The sequence below is a fragment of the Balaenoptera physalus genome (genome assembly GCF_965194825.1).
Source record: "Balaenoptera physalus genome assembly, chromosome: 4".
NCBI lineage: Eukaryota > Metazoa > Chordata > Mammalia > Artiodactyla > Balaenopteridae > Balaenoptera > Balaenoptera physalus.
In genome coordinates this window covers 125,745,929-125,757,115 of record NC_138891.1, presented here as the reverse complement: position 1 = coordinate 125,757,115, position 11,187 = coordinate 125,745,929, and the positions used below count along the sequence as shown (strand labels likewise).

General features: G+C 35.3%; 1 pseudogene across 1 annotated transcript; it reads left to right on the top strand.

Moving 5' to 3' along the window:
- The first annotated feature begins 347 nt into the window (after window positions 1–347).
- LOC309660001 (elongation factor 1-alpha 1 pseudogene) lies at window positions 348–10,947 on the top strand (annotated as a pseudogene). The gene has a single exon. The product of its transcript is annotated as an elongation factor 1-alpha 1 pseudogene (transcript).
- Window positions 10,948–11,187: the final 240 nt, after the last annotated feature.

The following is an 11,187-nucleotide window of genomic DNA, read 5'->3' as shown; positions in this document are numbered from 1 at the left end:
CTGTGTTAGCACACAGGATTCTTTGTGTGTGCAGCAACAGCCTTAGCATTTCATGCCCATCTCTAGTGTCTGCACTGATACCCGCGGCTCACGCCCATCTCTGAAGCTCGTTTATGTGGTGCTCTGAATCCCCTCTCCCTGTGCATCCCAAAACAATGGTCTCTTGCCTCTTAGGCAGTTCCAGACATTTTCCCAGACTCCTTCCCGGCTAGCTGTGGCGCACTAGCTCCCCTCAGGCTGTGTTCATGCAGCCAACTCCAGTCCTCTCCATGGGATCTGACCTCCGAAGCCTGAACCTCAGTTCCCAGCCCCCACCCGCCCTGGCGGTTGAGCAGACAAGTCTCTCAAGCTGGTAAGTGCTGGCCAGCAGCGATCCTCTATGCCGGAATCTCTCCACTTTGCCCTCTGCACCCCGTTGCTGAGCTCTCCTCCGTGGCTCCAAAGATTACCCCCGCCAACCCCCCTTCTCCACCAGTGAAGGGGCTTCCTAGTGTGTGGAAAACTTTCCTCCTTCACAGCTCCCTCCCAGAGGTGCAGGTCCCATCCCTATTCTTTGGTCTCTGTGTTTTCTTTTTTCTTTTGCCCTACTCAGATACGTGGGTAGTTTCTTGCCTTTTGGGGAGTCTGAGGTCTTCTGCTAGCGTTCAGTAGGTGTTCTGTAAGAGTTGTTCCACATGTAGATGTATTTCTGATGTATTTGTGGGGAGGAAGTTCATCTCCATGTTTTACTCCTCTGCCATCTTGAAACTCTCTCCTAAAAATGCTTTAAAACTATGATTATGGTTCCATATTCTGAAAGCATATTCAGTCCAGTATCCCAAAATAATTCCAAGTGGTAAGCATTACAATGCTAAATTTAAATTGTGCTAATATTTTTTATTCTTTCTAAAAAGAAAATAAAACTACACTTTTACATCCAATGAAATTGTGTTTAATAATTTTAGTCCTTTTGTATTAATACATAAACCTATTTTTAACTAGTATTTCATTATAACTCATCAAAGTTTTTTTGTTTGTTTGATATTAATCCACATAAAATTATTTAAATAACAATGACATTATTTACTTCAAAAAAAAAGAAACACATACAAAAGAGAGAAAAGGGGTTGAGATGAATATTTGATCAAATGTAAAACAAACTACCAGGAAAAATCTATTTAAATGAAAACCAAACTTACCAGGACAAATCTATTTAAGAAAAATAGATGTATTCTTAAATTAATAATTAGAAAAAGTGGGTTAAGTACTAAATTAGTTAGTATTGAACTACAATCATGAATAATTAATAGTGAAATTTCGGGCAGAGTTCTGACTAAGGTATATGAAAAAATGTTAAAGGAATCTGGATTAGTTAAAAATGAAATTTCTAAATTTACCAGTAGCATGTAAGAGGCATTTACATTAAATTAATCACTTTGGAGAGAGAAAGCAAATCCATTTAAATAAAGCATTCATGCATAAATTTGAAACAAGGAAGAAATTTCTAGAGTTGGATTTTTTTTTTTTAAACCTGAAATCTATCAAATTGAAACCTGGTGGATGTTTGAGAACCAGTTTTCAAATCAAAAAAATAAGAAAGTTCATTTTGACTCAGTGATGATTTACTTAAAATTCTGTTCATATTAGAGCAAAGCTTTTTATTTCTGCCCTTTGTAATTTAAGATAATAAAATCTCTGCACATTTAACTCCCAGCCTTAGATAAGCCTTAAATTCCTATCACTGTAAACATCTTTCTTTGTAGAAACAGTTCTAGATTCTTGATGACTGAAAATGAAATTGAATATCATACTGGAGCTATTCTTCCTTGCTTTGTCACAGGAACTGCTTTAACTGATATACTTCATTCTTTGAAACTGCATTTAACAAATTCTAAGCCTTTCTTTTCTGGTAATACCTATAATAATAGAAATGTTATATGAGTCACCAAGCTCTGTTTCAATAATATTAAAAACACAATGATAATTCTGCTAGAGAGATAGAAAACATTGTTTTTTGGTTTTTTTTTAAGTCAATGTATTAGTAGTAGAAACTACTGAAATAATTATTTCCATATATATTTGCACACAGTCCCTGGTAAATTTGGAAAAATAAAAAGCTCTGGGATTAGTACACAAGTTTCTCAAAATAGATTTTGCAAAACAAAATCTTTTAACCTGTCTACTGGAGAGATTCTACATAATTTGTTGGTGTGCTTTGGTTTAAGTATTTACACCAGGAAAATGTATCTGTGATTAAAAGCAACTTCTTTTTAAGGAAGTGAAAAATAATTATCCTAATTATATTTTTTGGAACCACATTTTAAATATCCTTCTTGGTTTGTCCAATCCTTTCTTATATGGCTAAGGTCAAGAATAGACAGAACTCTCATTTAATTACATACCCGCTGTGATGGTTAATTTTATGTGTCAACTTAACTGGGTCATGGAGTCTTCAGATATATGGTCAAACATTATTCTGGGTGTTTCTGTAAAGGTGTTTTAGGATGAGTAACTTTTACATCAATTTACTGAGTAAAGCAGATCAACTTCCCTAATGTGGGAAGGCCTCATCCAATCAGTTGAATGCCTGAATAGAACAAAAAGGTTAACCATACCCTAAATAAAAGAATTTCTCCTCACTGACTGCCTTCAGTTTAGGAACTCTCTTGTTTTCCTGGTGTTAGACTTACACTGAAACATTGGCTTTTCCTGAATGGCCTTTGGGCTGGAAGTACACCATGGCTATCCTGGTTCTCAGGACTTCGGCCTCAGATTGGAACTATATCATCAACACTTCCAGTTCTCTCGTATGGCAACTGCAGATCTTGGAACTTGTCAGCCTCTATAATTGTGTGAGCCAATTCCTCATAATATCTATCATCTCTTTTTCTTTCAGTCTTTCTCTCGGAAAGAGATAGAGATAGAGAGATATATATCTCCTATTGGTTATGTTTCTTCAATAATTCTAATATACCAACATTATATATTACCTTGATATTTTCTGTATCTATTACTTTTCACTTTTATGTTACATGAGTAGTGAGGGTAGACTTATAAGCTCTGTCTACTAAATGGACAAATAAAGCAGGAGCCATCTGTTATACATCTTTCTATCTTTAATTACTCACTCAGCATGAAACCCAATTCCTGATTAAATAAAGTCATAAATAGTTCTTACCTAGTATGGCTTTAATTCTTTCAAATATGGTTTTAAAATAGTAACACCTAGACTAGCAAAAGCAATCTTGAGAAAAAAGAACAAAGCTAGAGTTATCACACTCCCTGACTTCAGACTATACTACAAAGTTACAGTAACCAAAACAGTATGATACTGGCCAAAAAAAAAAAAAAAAAAAAAAAGACACATAGATCAGTGGAACAGAATAGAGAGCCCAGAAATAAGCCCATGCACTTATGGTCAGTTAATCTATGACAAAGGAGGCAAGAATATATAATGGAGGAAAGACAGTCTTCAATAAATGGTGATGGGAAAACTGGACAGCTACTTGTAAAAGAATGAAATTGGAACATTTTCTTACATCAAATACAAAAGTAAACTCTAAAAAGATTAAAGACCTGAATACAAGACTGGAAATCATAAAATTCCTGAAATAAAACATAGACCATACTCTCCTTGCCATAAGTTGTAACAATATTTTTTGGATCTGTCACCTCAGGCAAAGGAAACAAAAGCAAAATTAAACAAATTGTACCTAATTAAACTTAAAAGCTTTTGCACAAAAAGAAAAACATCAAAAAACCAAGATGACAACCTACTAAGTCGGAAAAAATATTTGCAAATTATTTAATCGATATGGGGTTAATATCCAAAATATATAAACAGCTCATACAACTCAATAGCAAATAAACAAACAACCTGATGAAAAAATGGGCAGGAGACCTGAACAGACATTTTTCCAAAGAAGACATACCAGTGGCCAACAGTCATATGAAAATATGCTCAACATCACTAATCATCAGGGAAATGCAAATCAAAACCACACTGAGATGTCACCTCACACCTGTCAGGATAGCTCTCATCAAAAAAACAACACAAATAACAAATACTGACAAGGATGTGGACAAAAGGAAACCCTGGTACACTGTTGGTGGGAATGTAAATTGGTGCAGCCACTGTGGAAAACAGTATGGAGGTTCTTCAAACAACTAAAAATAGAACTACAGTATGACCCAGCAATTCCACTCCTGGGTATATAACCTGAAGAAAGTGAGAACACTAATTCTAAAAATACGTGCACCACAATGTTCATAGAAACGTTATTTACAATAGTCAAGATATAGAAGCAACCTAAGTGTCCATCAACAGATAAATGGATAAAGAAGATATGGTATATATATACAATGGAATATTACTCAGCTATAAAAAGAATGAAATTTTGCCATTGCAACAACATGGATGCACCTGAAGTGTATTATGCTTAGTGAAATAAGTCGGACAGAGACAAATACTGTATGTTATCACTTATATGTGGAATCTAATAAATAAAGCAAAAGAATTAATATAATAAAACAGAAACAGACTCACAGACACAGAGAACAGACTAATTAGTGGTTACCACTGGGGACAGGGATGGAGGAGAGGCAAGCTAGAGATAGGAGATTAAGAGATATAAATAACTGTGTATAAAATAAATAAGATACAAGGATGCATTGTAGAATACAGGGAATATAGCCAATATTTTATAATAATTTAAAGGGAGTATAATCTATACAAATATTAAATCACTATGTTATACAACTGAAACTAATATAATATTGTAAATCAACCATTCTTTAATAAAAAAGTAACATCTGGAAAGTTAGATACACTTTAGTGTATCTAGTTCTTTAGTGTAAAAACATTTATATGCAGGAATGAATAAAAATTATTCCAGTGTTCTGGTGCATCTTCTATGGGTTGGACATGCCGGAGTTTTGAAATGCACAATACTTTAGAATGCTTGGGTGTTTTGCAAATTTCAGCTACTGACCAGATACAATACGGCTGCATTAATTGAGCATCCCGTGAGGTACCATATGCAAACGTTGCGGCTTGTTCACTGATCTTACAAACACGCCCATTCAGCTATAAGTTTAGGTAACTCCTCAAATGGATCTTTTGTAGAACTCAAAGGTATGAAAACCATCTGTTTATGAGATGGGTACTGCTGTCGCATATTTTTTAATGTATCATTCCCAACTCCTCTGGCTTGTTTTCCTCTCTATTGGAATATTGTTTTGACATAACTCATGACATGAGAGGTATTTCTTGTCTCAAAATAATTTTATGACCTTCCATAATAGAAACAGTTTCATTAGAAGCCTAGTAACAGACCAAAAATTGTCTTTCAGAGGGAATTTGTATGGCAACAGCTTCTGGCAACTTTCTACTCCAAAATCCCAGCAGTTATCTTTGGGTGGCAGACATGAGCTTTTGCAAAAGGCTGTAAACAGCCTAAGTGCAAGTGGCTGACACTTCTTATATCATTTGACCATTGGAGTTGTAACGCCCCAAGGAATAGACCGGTAAGCTATTAGACTGAATTGTTTTAAACTCCAAGAATGTCTTCTGTTGTACAGAACATCATTAAAATTCATCTATTTCCCTAGTACTTCTGTAAAAAGGGACTAATAAAATTCTCAGATGTGATATGTGATTTTTCCAGAAACCAGCAACTCAATCAATCTTCATGCTTTATTTTCATTTTTGAGCTGGCAAAGAAAATAACTTATTTTTGGTTGTTTAAGGTACATCTTTAGTGTCTCCGGTCCAGGTAATTTTTAAGAATCTTATCATTTATTTCCTGTCTCTGTAGTTTAGTTGTGTTAATCTACGACCCTCTGGTCATAAGATTAACCAGCATTTAGTTCAGTCCATTTGACCTTCAGATTGAGTTGTCCACACCATATCATTGATATGTTGAATTTTTTGTATTTTTTTTCACTTAGTCAAATCTAAGTCTCTTCAGAGCAGGTTTTGCCAATAATCAGCAGGATCTCTATATATCTGTATGAATATACAGTAAGTATGTTTTGGGTTCCACTCCACATGTATACAAATTATTTTGGCTTCCTCTTGAAAAAGGAATTGGGAAAAATAACCAAATTGTTCACAGAATATTGATTTCTTTTAGCACATTGCACAGTTTGAACTGTTAAGACCATATTGGATATAGAATACTATTAAGGCAACACTTTATTTAATCCCTTATAGCCTATGGTTAAACTCCAGGATTCATCAGCTTTCCTCATATATAACACTGGAATATTAAACAAGACTTTTGGGGTACTAATACAGGTGAAACCGAAATATCCTTAAATAAAGCCAAATTTTCTTGATGATACCCAAACATCCTATACTGTTTTAAATTAGCCACTTGAGTGTGTTTAGATAATTTTAAAGCTTTCCATCAAGCACACCACAATAAAACAAGTGAAGAGCAGATTCTCAGGGCTTTCTTTTTCTTAATGTTTTAGGTGTGGGGAAAATATTCCCCATTCAGACATCACATCCATTCCTATAATACTTTCTGGTAGAGAATGCATTAGTATACGATACTTCCATTTATAAATTTCTACTTTGAATCATATTTTTATATGTAAGCCTTCCAGAATTGCATCAACATATCCCCTAACATAAACACATCATCCTTTAACTTTTATTTTATTTTATTTTATTTCTTTTATTTTTTAAGAATTAAGTGTTTACTAAACATGTTTAATTGCAAACTAAATTACCACATTAAAAGGAAACAATAATTGAATATACTAGACAAGATTGTCATAATAGTTACACAATGCTTTCTCGTGGTTTTTCTACTTTAATCCTTTTAACAACCTCTATCTCCCCTATCTTCTTTTTTTTTAACTTTTTATTTTGTATTGGAGTATAGTTGATTAACAATGCTATGATAGTTGCAGGTGTACAGCAAAGTGATTCAGTTATATATATATATACATGTATTTATTCTTTTTCAAATTCATTTCCCATTTAGGTTGTTACATGACATGGAACAGAGTTCCCTGTGCTATACAGTAGGTCCTTGTTGGTCATCCTTTAACCTTTAATTAGCAACTTCATTAGCAAACTTGGGTATAAGAGGACATTGTGCACTAGTATCTGATAGTTATCTCCCTCAGGTCATTTAACCCATATCAATAAAAAGATTCTCCAGCCCCTCCTACTCCTAGCCCCTCAAGAGACTTTGACCAGCCCATCTCTCAGAATCATAATTCTCTCTTTTTTACACACCGTTTTAATCAGCACTTATTCTGAAGAGACCAAAGTTTTCATATTTGTGTCATTATTACATTTTAAAAATTCATTTAAGCTAGGAAAAATTAAGTGAATCTGTTCTCTTCTGTTATTTTTATAGTCCAAGGAGTTGATAGACCAGCCAGACCACCTAGTATTTACTATAATCTATTAAAATGTTTATAACTACTTCATCTATCTCTAACTTTATTTCATTTTAAGTAAACTATACAAACCCTCCCACTGTTTTAATTGTACTAAAGTTATTCAGTGTTTTCATTTTGTTTTCTCTTTCCAAAATAATTTTAAATATTTCTCATAATTTAATCGCATTTGGGATACCTGAGCTAACAGCCTCCCTCAAATTATCCTACCCCTCGTCAACAGGAGGGTCAGCAAGAGCCCAGGCAGTTAGAGTTCCTTTTATCAGAGCATGAATAACAATGAGCCAAAGATCTAAATTTAGGGGATACTTTGTTATCATCACAATGAATCCAAATATACTAGCATGTTTAATATTTTTGCAGCCTAGGAAGAATTCCACTTAGTATCAAAGGGTGGTGTGTCTTCCTGACTCCCCTTTGGAGTCATGTCTCTGCGTTTTTAAGAGAACCTCTGGCAGCCATTGATTTTTTTTTTTTTTTAAACTTCCTTTTATTTTCACTAAAACAGCCCAAGCAATCCAAAATACAGAATTCTTGATCAATTTCACCTTTTAAAAAGCTAACTTAGCTATTTTTAGATCTACCAGTTTCATTCATACATTCTCTTCTTATCGGCTTGTGTGACCTCAAACCAGGGATGGCCTAGGAGCCAAATTTGTATCAAAGGACAAGTTCATTTATATTTCCCACATCACCAACTGCAGCTGTTACACACGACTGGATATGGAAAGGACTGATAAAGGACTGCATAAAGGCAAAGCAGAGTACTAAAATGTACCATCAAAATATGTGTGAGATACGAAGTTTGCAGCTAAAGCCAGGCTATATAAACTAAAAACAAACAAAACCAAAAACAAACAAAAAAATAACATCTATACTTTTTTAATAACAATGTAGACAAGCTAGTACAGGGTGACCTCTGTAGGGATAATTTGTCAGATAAGTTGTTCTACTATTTAGTATAATAGTGGATAATAGCAGATAATTTGTCCTACTATTTAGTATACTCTTGGTCAAGTTTAGTACCATGGTTCCAGACTTCTTAGGTAATAAGACTGAACAGCCACAGACAAAGTAAAAGCTAATTCCATGTTTATGTGTAAGATCATGTGTTACATATATCATTATTTGAAGACTGTGGGTGGCATCCAAAAAGACTGTAAAGATTTCCTTTGCAGCTTTTTTACAACAATTTTATCACCAGACAGATGTTGTGAAATCACCACTAAATCTAAGCTAAAATGGGAAAGAAAGTAATTCATATCAACATCATTATAGTTGGACACGTACATTGGGGCAAGTCGACCACTGCTGCCCATCGGATCTACAAATGTGGTGGATCAACAAAAGAACCATCAATAAGTTTGAGAAGGATGCTGCTGAGATGGAAAATGGCTCCTTCAAGGATACCTGCATCTTGGATAAACTGAAGGCTGAACATGAGTGTTATATCACCATTGATATCTCCCTGTGGGAATTTGAGACCTAAAAGTATTGTTTGAACATCGCTGATGCCCCAGGACACAGAGACTTAATCAGAAACATGATCACAGGCACATCACAGGCTGATTGTACTGTTTTGATTGTTGCTGCTGGTGTTAGTGAATTTGAAACAGGTTTCTCCAAGAACAAGCAGATCTGGAAGCATGCCCTTCTGGCCTACACATTGGGTGTGAAACAACTAAATGTTGATATTAACAAAATAGATTCCTTCAGCCAGAAGTTATACAAGGATATTGTTAAAAAAAAGTCAGCACCTACATTAAAAAAAATGGCTCAACCCTAACATAGTAGCATGTGTGTCAATTTTGGGTTGAAACGATGACAACATGCTGGAGCCAAATGCTAAACTGTCGTGGTTTAAGGGATCGAAATTCACCCATAAAGATGGCAATGCCCATGGACCCATGCTGCTTGAAGCTCTGGGTTGCATCCTGCCACCAACTCATCCAACTGATCGGCCCTTTGGCTGTCCTCCAGGACATCCACAAAATTGTTCATGTTGGTATTATCCCTGTGGGACAGGTGGAGACTGGTGTTCTCAAACCAAGCATGGTGGTCACCTTCGCTCCAGTCAATGTTACAACTGGTGTCAAGTTTGTTGAAATGCACCATGAAGTTTTGAGTGAAGCTCTTCCATATGGGCTTCAATGTCAAGAATGTGTCTCTCAAATATATTCATTCTGGCAATGTGGCTGGTGACAGCAAAGGTGACCCAGCAATGGAAGCAGCTGGCTTCAAGGCTCAGGTGATTATCCTGAACCACCCAGGCCAAATCAATGCTGGCTATGCACCTGTGCAGGATTGTCACACAGCTCACACTACTTGCAAGTTTGCTGAGCTGAGGGAAAAGATTGATTGCTATTTGGAGAGAAACTGGAAGATGGCCCCAAATTTTTGAGACCCGGTGATGCTGCCACCATAGAAATAGTTCCTGGCAAGCCCATGTGTGTTGAGAGCTTCTCTGATAATCCTCCTCTGGATCGTTTTGCTGTTCATGACATGAGATGGGCAGTTGCTGTGGGTGTCATCAAAATAGTGGAAAAGGAGGCTGCTGGAGCTGGCAAGGTCACCGTGTCTGCCCAGAAAGCTCAGGATGAATACTATCTATAATACCTGCCACCCTAATCTAGAAGATTAGGGTGGCAGGTAGAAGACCTGTCTCAGAACCATCTGTATCAATTGGTGATTTAAGTTGAATAGTAAATGACTGGTTAATGAAATAATAACAATACATTGAAAAACCTTCAGGAGGAAAGAGGAACATTTTGTTGATCGTTTGTGTGTGTATGTGTGTGGGTGTGTGTGTGGTGGTTTTAAGTTATTAGTCTTTAAAATCAATACTTTTTAATAAAAACATGATCAAAAATCTGTCACAGAATTTTGAGACCCTTTGAAACAAAATTTAGTGAGAAACCTGTGTCTTCTTTCGGCCAACACTGTCACTTGCTATAGTACTATGTAGTTAGGTGAATGATTTAAGAGTTGCCCATAATCCATTTCTGGTGTCCGTCTGCCTAAACTTCAGGATTTGATAATTCTGAGTTAACATTTTTTTTTCTAGGTGGGAATTTCAGGTTTGTTCACCTTTCATGAGGGGAGGTATCAAGTATGCTTTAAGTACACAGTGAAAACCTATGGGATGGGGTCTGTTGGTTACAACACTTCATAGATTAGGACAGACAAGCAATGAGCAACTTTCTTTTTATGTAAGCTACCTTATAAAAAGGCCAAAAACTGTAATGTTAATGGCCATGTGTTGCATATAAAAATTTTTGCAGTTACACCAATATTAAGTTCGTTGGTATAACTTCAAAAAAAAAAGAGATTTCCTTTCCAAATAGTTGTGTGGTTTTGGTATAAGTAAATTTTTTGAAATTCCTAAACTATTTCATTAATATACATTTATTTTATTTATATACAAGATACAAATTAATAAATATCATAAAATGGATTTTGGATTTAAAATATCACACCTAAAATATAGAGTGTGAACTACATATTGACAAAACATAAAAATTTTAAAGTTTGCTTTTAATATATTAAACTATCATTTTTTTTTTTTTTTTTTTTTTTTTTAACATCTTTATTGAAGTATAATTGCCTTACAATGGTGTGTTAGCTTCTGCTTTATAACAAAGTGAATCAGTTATACATATACAATATGTTCCCATTTCTCTTCCCTCTTGCATCTCCCTCCCTCCCACCCTCCCCATCCCATCCCTCTAGATGGTCACAAAGCACCGAGCTGATCTCCCTGTGCTATGCGGCTGCTTCCCACTAGTTATC